Source organism: Salvelinus alpinus, chromosome 1 (assembly GCF_045679555.1).
Source record: "Salvelinus alpinus chromosome 1, SLU_Salpinus.1, whole genome shotgun sequence".
NCBI classification, from domain to species: Eukaryota; Metazoa; Chordata; class Actinopteri; order Salmoniformes; family Salmonidae; genus Salvelinus; species Salvelinus alpinus.
In genome coordinates this window covers 52,409,430-52,418,463 of record NC_092086.1, presented here as the reverse complement: position 1 = coordinate 52,418,463, position 9,034 = coordinate 52,409,430, and positions in this window count along the sequence as shown.

Sequence of the window (9,034 nt, the reverse complement as noted above, 5' to 3'; positions counted from 1 at the left end):
AGGAAATCAATAAATTGAAATAAATTCACTAGGCCCACCTATTCTATGGATTTCACATGACTGGGCAGGGGCGCAGCCATGGGTGGGCCTGGGAGGGCTCAAATACCGGAGCATGTGCGTTCAAATAGACTTTTATTACAATATAACAAAAGTCAAGCTGATTCATGAAGCTCCCTTTCAAATCTTGGCACAGACTTCTTATACATTTTTCCTCCTTACGTCACACTCATAGTAACTCCTCTTAATGGCTCATCCCCTCTGGCATTTAGCCACCGTTATCTTATTGCCTTGCACTAAGTTTAGTTTGGTTTCATATTAGGGCATGGAACCCGTAGAGCAACAGCAATAGTTTAAAAAGACAGACCTGTTCTCGACTAAGACAGGTGCATACATGTAGGACCTGAGTGTAACGGCTTTCTTCCTGGGGTGAAGGAGAGGACCAAAATGCAGCACGGCTAGTGTTCAACATGATTTAATAACTAAGAGACAATAACGTGAACACTATACAAAATACAAAATAACAAATGAAAACCGAGACAGTCCTATCTGGTGCAGAACACAAAGACAGAAGACAACCACCCACAATCCCCAACACAAAACAAGCCACCTATATATGATTCTCAATCAGGGACAACGATTGACAGCTGCCTCTGATTGAGAACCATATTAGGCTGAACACAGAAACAGACAAACTAGACACACAACATAGAATTCCCACCCAGCTCACGTCCTGACCAACACTAAAACAAGCACAACACATAAGAACTCTGGTCAGGACGTTACACTGAGCAACAGTCCTTGGTACTTTACAGAAATAACCAGACATGTCATTCTTCTAACTACTCTGAAAGGGACACACATGTTCTGGAAAAAAAGCAAGAGGTGCAGGAACAACAGGAATAACCAGTCGTGTCCAACCCACAGAGAGGTGCATGTCTAATGGTGTCTATTGACCCAGAGCACATATGGAGTACACACATGGTCTGGAAAATTCTCAATACTATCCACTTGGGAGCCAGGCCCACCCACTGGGGAACCAGGCCCAGCCAATCAGTCAATCCCAAAGGTTAAGAAGCCAGATGTGGAGTTCCTGGGCTGGCATTGTTACACGTGGTCTGCTGTAGTTATGCCATTTTGACGTACTGCAAATTCTCTAAAACGACATTGGAGGCGGCTTATGGTAGCGAAATGAACATTCAATTATGTGGCAACATCTCTGGTGGACATTCCTGCATTCAGTATGTCAATTGCACGCTCCCTCAAAACGTGAGGCATCTGTGGCAGTGTGTTTGTGCAACAAAACTGCACATTTTAGTGGCCTTTTATTGTCCCCAGCACAAGGTGCACCCGTGTAAGGATCTTGCTTTTTAATCAGCTTCTTGATATTCCACACCTGCCAGGTGGATGGATTATCTTGGCAAAGGAGAAATGCTCACTAAAAGGGATGTAAACAAATTTGTGCACAGAATTCGAGAGAAATAACCTTTTTGTGCGTATGAACATTTTCTGGGATCTTTTATTTCAGCTCATGAAACATGGGACCAACACTTTACATGTTGCATTGATATTTTTGTTCAGTGGTCGGAGACACTTCCAAATGTGCAGAGCTTACCCACACAATATGTTTAGGCAACGTGCAAAATATGAAATCGTCTCAATGCAACGACCCAACAACCCTGTTTATAGACAGTGACTGTAGTCGGGTACGGCCGCATGCGTCAACGATTTGAATGGATGGGCATGCATACCCTGGAACCTTTCCTGAGGTCTTTGATGGAGTTTTCGCACATTTTTTGATTTTGAGCATAAAGACCACCAGAATCATTGAGAATGTAATTGTATTGTGTTAGATTATTACAGTGTACGCACTGTCTAGCCTGCCTACCCTGACTGCACGTCGCGGTGTATATCCAATGCCTCAACATGGATAGTCAATAGAGTAAATGGAAAAGCTGAAGTGAAAACGTTTGATCGACACAAAACCATGTCCATGTCAGTCTCACTGTTCTCAGCCCCCCCCCCCCCCCCCCCCCTGCGTCGTTCCGCAAGCTGCCATGTCTCCACTAGAGGAGGATCTTCCATCTACCTCTCAACCACAGAAGAAACCACACAAATGCTCCCGGCTTTGTGAGCACGTTTTCAGCCATCAACAGTTCTCCAACAAGGCCATGTAATTCACTTGACTCTTTAACTGAAGGTCATTTTATTGCGTTCCATTTCATTGTGTTTCTTTCTAATATCTTAGACATGGCGTCAACAACATGTCTCTTAAATGTAATAAGTAAAGACTCATAAATGCATATAAGAATGCTCATGGGCTTTTTACCTTGGGAATAACCTCCCCTTAATATCAGAATAATGTCCCCCTAATATCCATACAAGGTCCCCCAGTATCACCATAATGTCCCCATAACACCCCCATATCGTCCCCATAACACCCCTCTAATATTCCTATAATGTCCCCATAATATCACCATAGCCTCACTATTAATATAATGCCTTTGCCATGGCCCCTGGATAGTATTGTTAAGAGCCAATGAGAAAATGTTTCTGCAGTTATAGATCACAGCCACACGGGGGAGCCACCCCCTCATATTTGTCAGGGTCCGTGGACTGCAGGTGAAAATAATATTTACATTTTCTCACGACTAGGTGACTGAGGGTCAATGCGAACCTCTATAATACAGTACAAATTATTAGGAAAGGTGAGGGGTCAACAACTGTGTTTAGTACTTCCACTTGACTCTCCCTCTTACTGTAAAGGCAAGGCTAAACATGACCAGGGATGAGTTGATTAACTTTTTTTTTTAAATTTGATTTATTTCACCTTTATTTAACCAGGTAGGTTAGTTGAGAACAAGTTCTCATTTACAAATGCGACCTGGCCAAGATAAAGCAAAGCGTTGCGACACAAACAACAACACGGAGTTACACATGGAATTTACAAACATACAGTCAATAATACAATAGAAAAAGTCAATATACTGTACAGTGTGTGCAAAGGAGGTAGGGTAAGGGAGGTAAGGCAATGAAATAGGCCAGAGTGGCTAATAATTACAATATAGCAATTAAACAGTGGAGTGATACATGTGCAGAAGATGAGTGTGCAAGTAGAGATACTGGGGTGCAAAGGAGCAAATAAATAAAATAAATAACAGTATGGGGATGAGGTAGTTGGATGGGCTATTTACAGATGGGCTATGTACAGGTGCAGTGATCTGTGAGCTGCTCTGAGAACTGGTGCTTAAAGGTAGTGAGAGAGATATGAGTCTCCAGCTTCAGTGATTTTAGCAGTTCGTTCCAGTCATTGGCAGCAGAGAACGGGAAGGAAAGGCGGCCGAAGGAGGAATTGGCTTTGGGGGCGACCAGTGAAATATACCTGCTGGAGCGCGTGCTACGGGTGGGTGCTGCTATGGTGACCAGTGAGCTGAGATAAGGGGGACGGGGTTTTACCTAGCAAAGACTTATAAGATGACCTGGTGCCGGTGGGTTTGGCGACGAGTATGAAGCGAGGGCCAGCCAACGAGAACATACAGGTCGCAGTGGTGGGTAGTATATGGAGCTTTGGTGACAAAATGGATGGCACTGTGATAGACTGCATCCAATTTATTGAGTAGAGTGTTAGAGGCTATTTTGTAAATGACATCGCCAAAGTCAAGGATCGGTAGGATGGTCAGTTTTACGAGGGTATGTTTGGCAGCATGAGTTGAAGGATTTTATGCTGCAAAATAGGAAGCCGATTCTTGATTTATTTTGGGATTGGAGATGTTTAATGTGAGTCTGGAAGGAGAGTTTACAGTCTAACCAGACACCTAGTTATTTGTAGTTGTCCTCATATTCTAAGTCAGAACCATCCAGAGTAGTGATGCTGGACGGGCGGGCAGGTGCGGGCAGCGATCGGTTGAAGAGCATGTATTTAGCTTTACTTGCATTTATGAGCAGTTGGAAGCCACGGAAGGAGAGTTGTGTGGCATTGAAGCTCGTCTGGAGGTTTGTTAACACAGTGTCCAAAGAAGGGCCAGAAGTATTCAGAATGGTGTCGTCGGTGTAGAGGTGGATCAAAGAATCACCAGCAGCAAGAGCAACATCATTGATGTATACAGAGAAAAGAGTCGGACTGAAGATTTAACCCTGTGGCACCCCCATAGAGACTGCCAGAGGTCCGGACAACAGGCCCTCCGATTTGACACACTGAACTCTGTCTCAGAAGTAGTTGGTGAACCAGGTGAGGCAGTCATTTGAGAAACCAAGGCTGTTGAGTCTGCCGATAAGAATGTGGTGATTGACAGAGTTGAAAGCCTTGGCCAGGTCGATGAATACAGCTGCACAGTAATGTCTCTTATCGATGGCGGTTATGATATCGTTTAGGACCTTGAGCGTGGCTGAGGTGCTCCCATGACCAGCTCGGAAACCAGATTGCATAGGTATGGTGGGATTCGAAATTGTCAGTGATCTGTTTGTTAACTTGGCTTTCGATCAGCTATCTGGATTTGGGTGAAGGAGAAATGGGGGAGGCTTGGGCAAGTTACTGTGGGGGGCGCAGGGCTGTTGACCGGGGTAGGTGTAGCCAGGTGGAAAGCAAGGCCAGCTGTAGAAAAAGGCTTATTGAAATTCTCAATTATCGCAGATTTATCGGTCAGAGGAGATGCTCTTGTTCTCCATGGACTTAAGTGTCCCAGAACTTTTTGGAGTTTGTGCTACAGGATGCAAGTTCTGTTTGAAAAAGCTAACCTTTGCTTTCCTAACTGCCTGTGTATATTGGTTCCTAACTTCCCTAAAAAGTTGCATATCGCGGAGGCTATTCGATGCTAGTGCAGTACGCCACAGGATGTTTTTGTGCTGGTCAAGGGCAGTCTGGTCTGGAGTGAACCAAGTGCTATATCTGTTCCTGGTTCTACATTTTTTTTTGAATGGGGTATGCTTATTTAAGATGGTGAGGAAAGCACTTTTATAGAATCTCCAGGCATCCTCTACTGACGGAATGAGGTCAATATCCTTCCAGGATACCCGGGCCAGATCGATTAGAAAGGCCTGCTCGCTGAAGTGTTTTAGGGAGCGTTTGACAGTGACGAGGGGTGGTTGTTTGCCCGCAGACCCATTTCGGATGCAGGCAATGAGGCAGTGATCGCTGAGATCCTGGTTGAAAACAGCAGAAGTGTATTTGGAGGGCAAGTTGGTTAGGATGATATCTATGAGGTGCCCGTGTTTACGGATTTGGGGTTGTACCTGGTAGGTTCATTGATAATTTGTGTGAGATTGAGGGCATCAAGCTTAGATTGTAGGATGGCCAGGGTGTTAAGCATGTCACAGTTTAGGTCACCTAACAGCACAAGCTCTGAAGATAGATGGGGGCAATCAATTCACATATGGTGTCCAGGGCACAGCTGGGGACAGAAGGTGGTCTATAGTAAGTGGCAATGGTGAGAGACTTGTTTCTGGAAAGGTGGATTTTTAAAAGTAGAAGCTCAAATTGTTTGGGCACAGACCTGGATAGTAAGACAGAACTCTGCAGGCTATCTCTGCAGTAGATTGCAACTCTGCCACCTTTGGCAGTTCTATCTTGTCGGAAAATGTTATAGTTAGGTATGGAAATTTCAGGGTTTTTGGTGGTCTTCCTAAGCCAGGATTCAGACACGGCTAGGACATCTGTGTTGGCTGAGTGTGCTAAGGCAGTGAATAAAACAAACTTAGGGAGGAGGCTTCTAATGTTAACATGCAAGAAACCAAGGCTTTTACGGTTACAGAAGTCAACAAATGGGAGCGCCTGGAGAATGGGAGTGGAGCTAGGCACTGCAGGGCCTGGATTAACCTCTACATCACCAGAGGAACAGAGGGGGAGTAGGATAAGGGCATTGCTAAAGGCTATCATGACTGGTCGTATAATACGTTCGGAACAGAGAGTAAAAGGAGCAGGTATCTGGGCACGGTAGAATAGATTCAAGGCACAATGTACAGACAAAGGTATGGTAGGATGTGAATACAGTTGAGGTAAACCTATGCATTGAGTGACGATGAGAGAGATATTGTCTCTAGAAACATAATTTAAACCAGGTGAGGTCACCGCATGTGTGGGAAAGGGAACTAAAGGGTTAACTAAGGCGTATTGAGCAGGGCTAGAAGCTCTACAGTGAAATAAGGTAATAATTACTAACCAAAACAGTGATGGACAAGGCCTATTGACATTAGAGAGAGGCATGCGTAGCCGGGTGATCATAGGGGTCCAGTGAGTGGCTTGGCGGGCCGGAGCCACGGCGATTCAGGCAGCGAGCGAGCCGGGGCTTGCAAGCTAGCAGACGGGCCTTAGAGGGACGTCGCGACGGAAGAAGTCAGTTGTAGCCCCCTCGTGCTGTTACGTCGGCAGGCCAGTCTTTGTGGATCCGCAGGGCTCAGTGTGGTAAAAGGGCCCAGGCCAATTGGCAAAATAGGTATCGTGGCCAAAGAATTTGTCCGATGGGCCTCTTAAGCTAACAGTCCGATATTCTCTAGACAGCTAGCGGGCCACGGCTAGCAGATGGGCATTCAGGGGACGTCGTGACGGAGGAGCCAGTTGAAAGGCCTCCTCGGGTGAATTATATCGGTAGTCCAGTCGTGAAGGGTTGGCGGGGGTCCAGGCCAATAGGTATTGTAAAATAGGTATTGTAGCCCAAGGAGTGGCTGATGGACCTCTTCGGCTAACCGGGAGATGGGCCTAGCAAAGGCTAGCTCCAGGCTAATTGGTTCTTGCTTTGGGACAGAGACGTTGGCCAGGAGTGGCAACTCGGATAGCAGCTAGCTAGCTGCGATGATCCAGGTGAAAAGGTCCAGAGCTTGCGGTAGGAATCCGGAGATATGGAGAAAAATAAGTCAGATTTACTCTGGTTTGAGTCGCGCTGTCCAGAATGGCGAGAGTTGACCAGGCTAAAGGTAGCTGATGACCGCTAGCATTGGCTAGCTGACTACTAGCTAGTAGCTACTTAGCTGGCTAGCTCCTGTCGGGGGTTCCGATTCAAAGTAAAGAAAATAGCAGATCCATACCACATTGGGTGAGGCAGATTGTAGGAGAGTATGTTGAAGTTGAGGTTAAGAAAAATATAAAAAAATATATGCGATGAAAAAAGATTTAAATATATATATATACACGAAATAAACACGGGACACGACAAGACGAGGACAAAAGACGTCTGACTGCTACACCATGAGCAACAACTTGAATAATAAATGCTTTTCATAATCAATGCCTTCAATACTTATGCTCAGATTTACTTTTGCTGTCAATTAAGTGTAAATCACGAGAAACATTTCCAAACGTAATTAGTAATAAATTACCCATAGGATCTGATGTAATGTACAGTATGAAGTGTATGTGTTGAAGGTTTTGGATTTAATTATGGGTGCTATTCATACTGCATTCCCTTGAATGGTGAACATTTAATTAAAATCAATCTGAATTCTTATTAACACCCAAATCAAGTCAACAGGACTGACTGTTCCCACCTACTAACAACCTGCTCCCGTCTCTCCCTACAACTTGTTGAGAAGGCAAAGGAACAATTATGTCATATGAAGAGCACATTGTTTTTCCTATCCCTGTTGGTATAAGCACATGACCAAATTAATTTCCCCCTGGTGGGATAATAAAGTAGATCTGAAACTAAATCTGGTGTGTTTTCTTTGCCTGGCTAACTACGATAGGCTACAAGGCTCCGATGCCACTTTTAGCACACGACACATCCTGCACATGACTCCACGTGGAGTGATCTGGTACTGGTATTCTGTTACAGTGTAGCTGTCGGCATAGTGACAAAGTGACGTGCATCTTTGAGGTCATCGGTGTCCCAGCCCACTGGGTGAAAGGGACACATGCTTTGTGTTTCGGGCAGCACGGGTATACCGTAGGCACACCTCGTGGGGCCTTCTGAAAAATTCCCTTGACAAGTTGGTAGAGCATTGCAGTAAACACTTGTCGACAAGCCTTATGTAGAGTGGTGGAAAGAATCGGGGAACATCATTCCATTGCTACTGTCCATACAGCACAGACCTGGTAGTTTCCAGAGATTTTCTTATGTCAAGAGGCAAGTGCGGGACCCAATGCTGGATTCCTGGAAACCCTTTGCTTTTCCTTTCAACCTGTCAAGGAAGTGATATTTATGTCGATGTATCTTTGAATCCACCCTAAGGGTAACTTAAATACACTACGTCGGCAAATTCCCAGATGAAATGGCTGCATACAATAATATGATAGTGACTTAACATCAAGCTGGCAGGAATAGATACTTCAATAGATACTTTTCCTTTAAATTATATGTACAACTGTGACAGCCGGTGTAATTAACCAGACTCATCTCCTAAAAAACAGCTGTCCTTTTAGGCACATGGCCCAAAGGGAAGTGTTAGCCTCATTTGGAATGGACAGTCTTTATTTAAAATCAGCACTTTAAAGCTAAATAATAGGCACGAGAGACATGCCATTACACTCAACAGATATCACCAAAGCAGCCCTCCTTTCTTTCACTGAGCTTGCATTGAATACCATTGGATAATAATGAAATGTTGTTCTAGTCTAGTGCAAAGATTCCTCAAATCAATGCCTAAATCAATATAGGCTCTATTATGGTTAGTAGGTCGGAGGACTGCACCTACCAAATGAAGCTACACAATCTCTTTACAGACAAAAAGGGGATTCATCCTCCCATCTCTGACATAGCTGTTGTCTTTTGATAGAGATAAGAAGGGAGAGGTAGTTATATCATTGCAGCATCAATTGGCATAACTGTTGAATAACACAATTGTAATAAGGATTTACTTCCTGGGGGGAAGCAAGTGGGAGAGGCTGAGGAGGGAGGTGGTCAAGAGGCCCAGGTCCAAGGGGGGGAAAGGCTTGCCTGACCTCTACTTGTTCCTGGGCAGCCGCTATACAGCATTACATCTCACTCTTGCCACCTCCCCGGTCAACAACAAGACCCAGGCCCTCGCACGGTTCTGGCTGGGATCATACCTCAGAACCCTGAGGCTGATCTCAGTCGACCTGCAAGCCCCAGTCTCTTTCCTGCTCCCT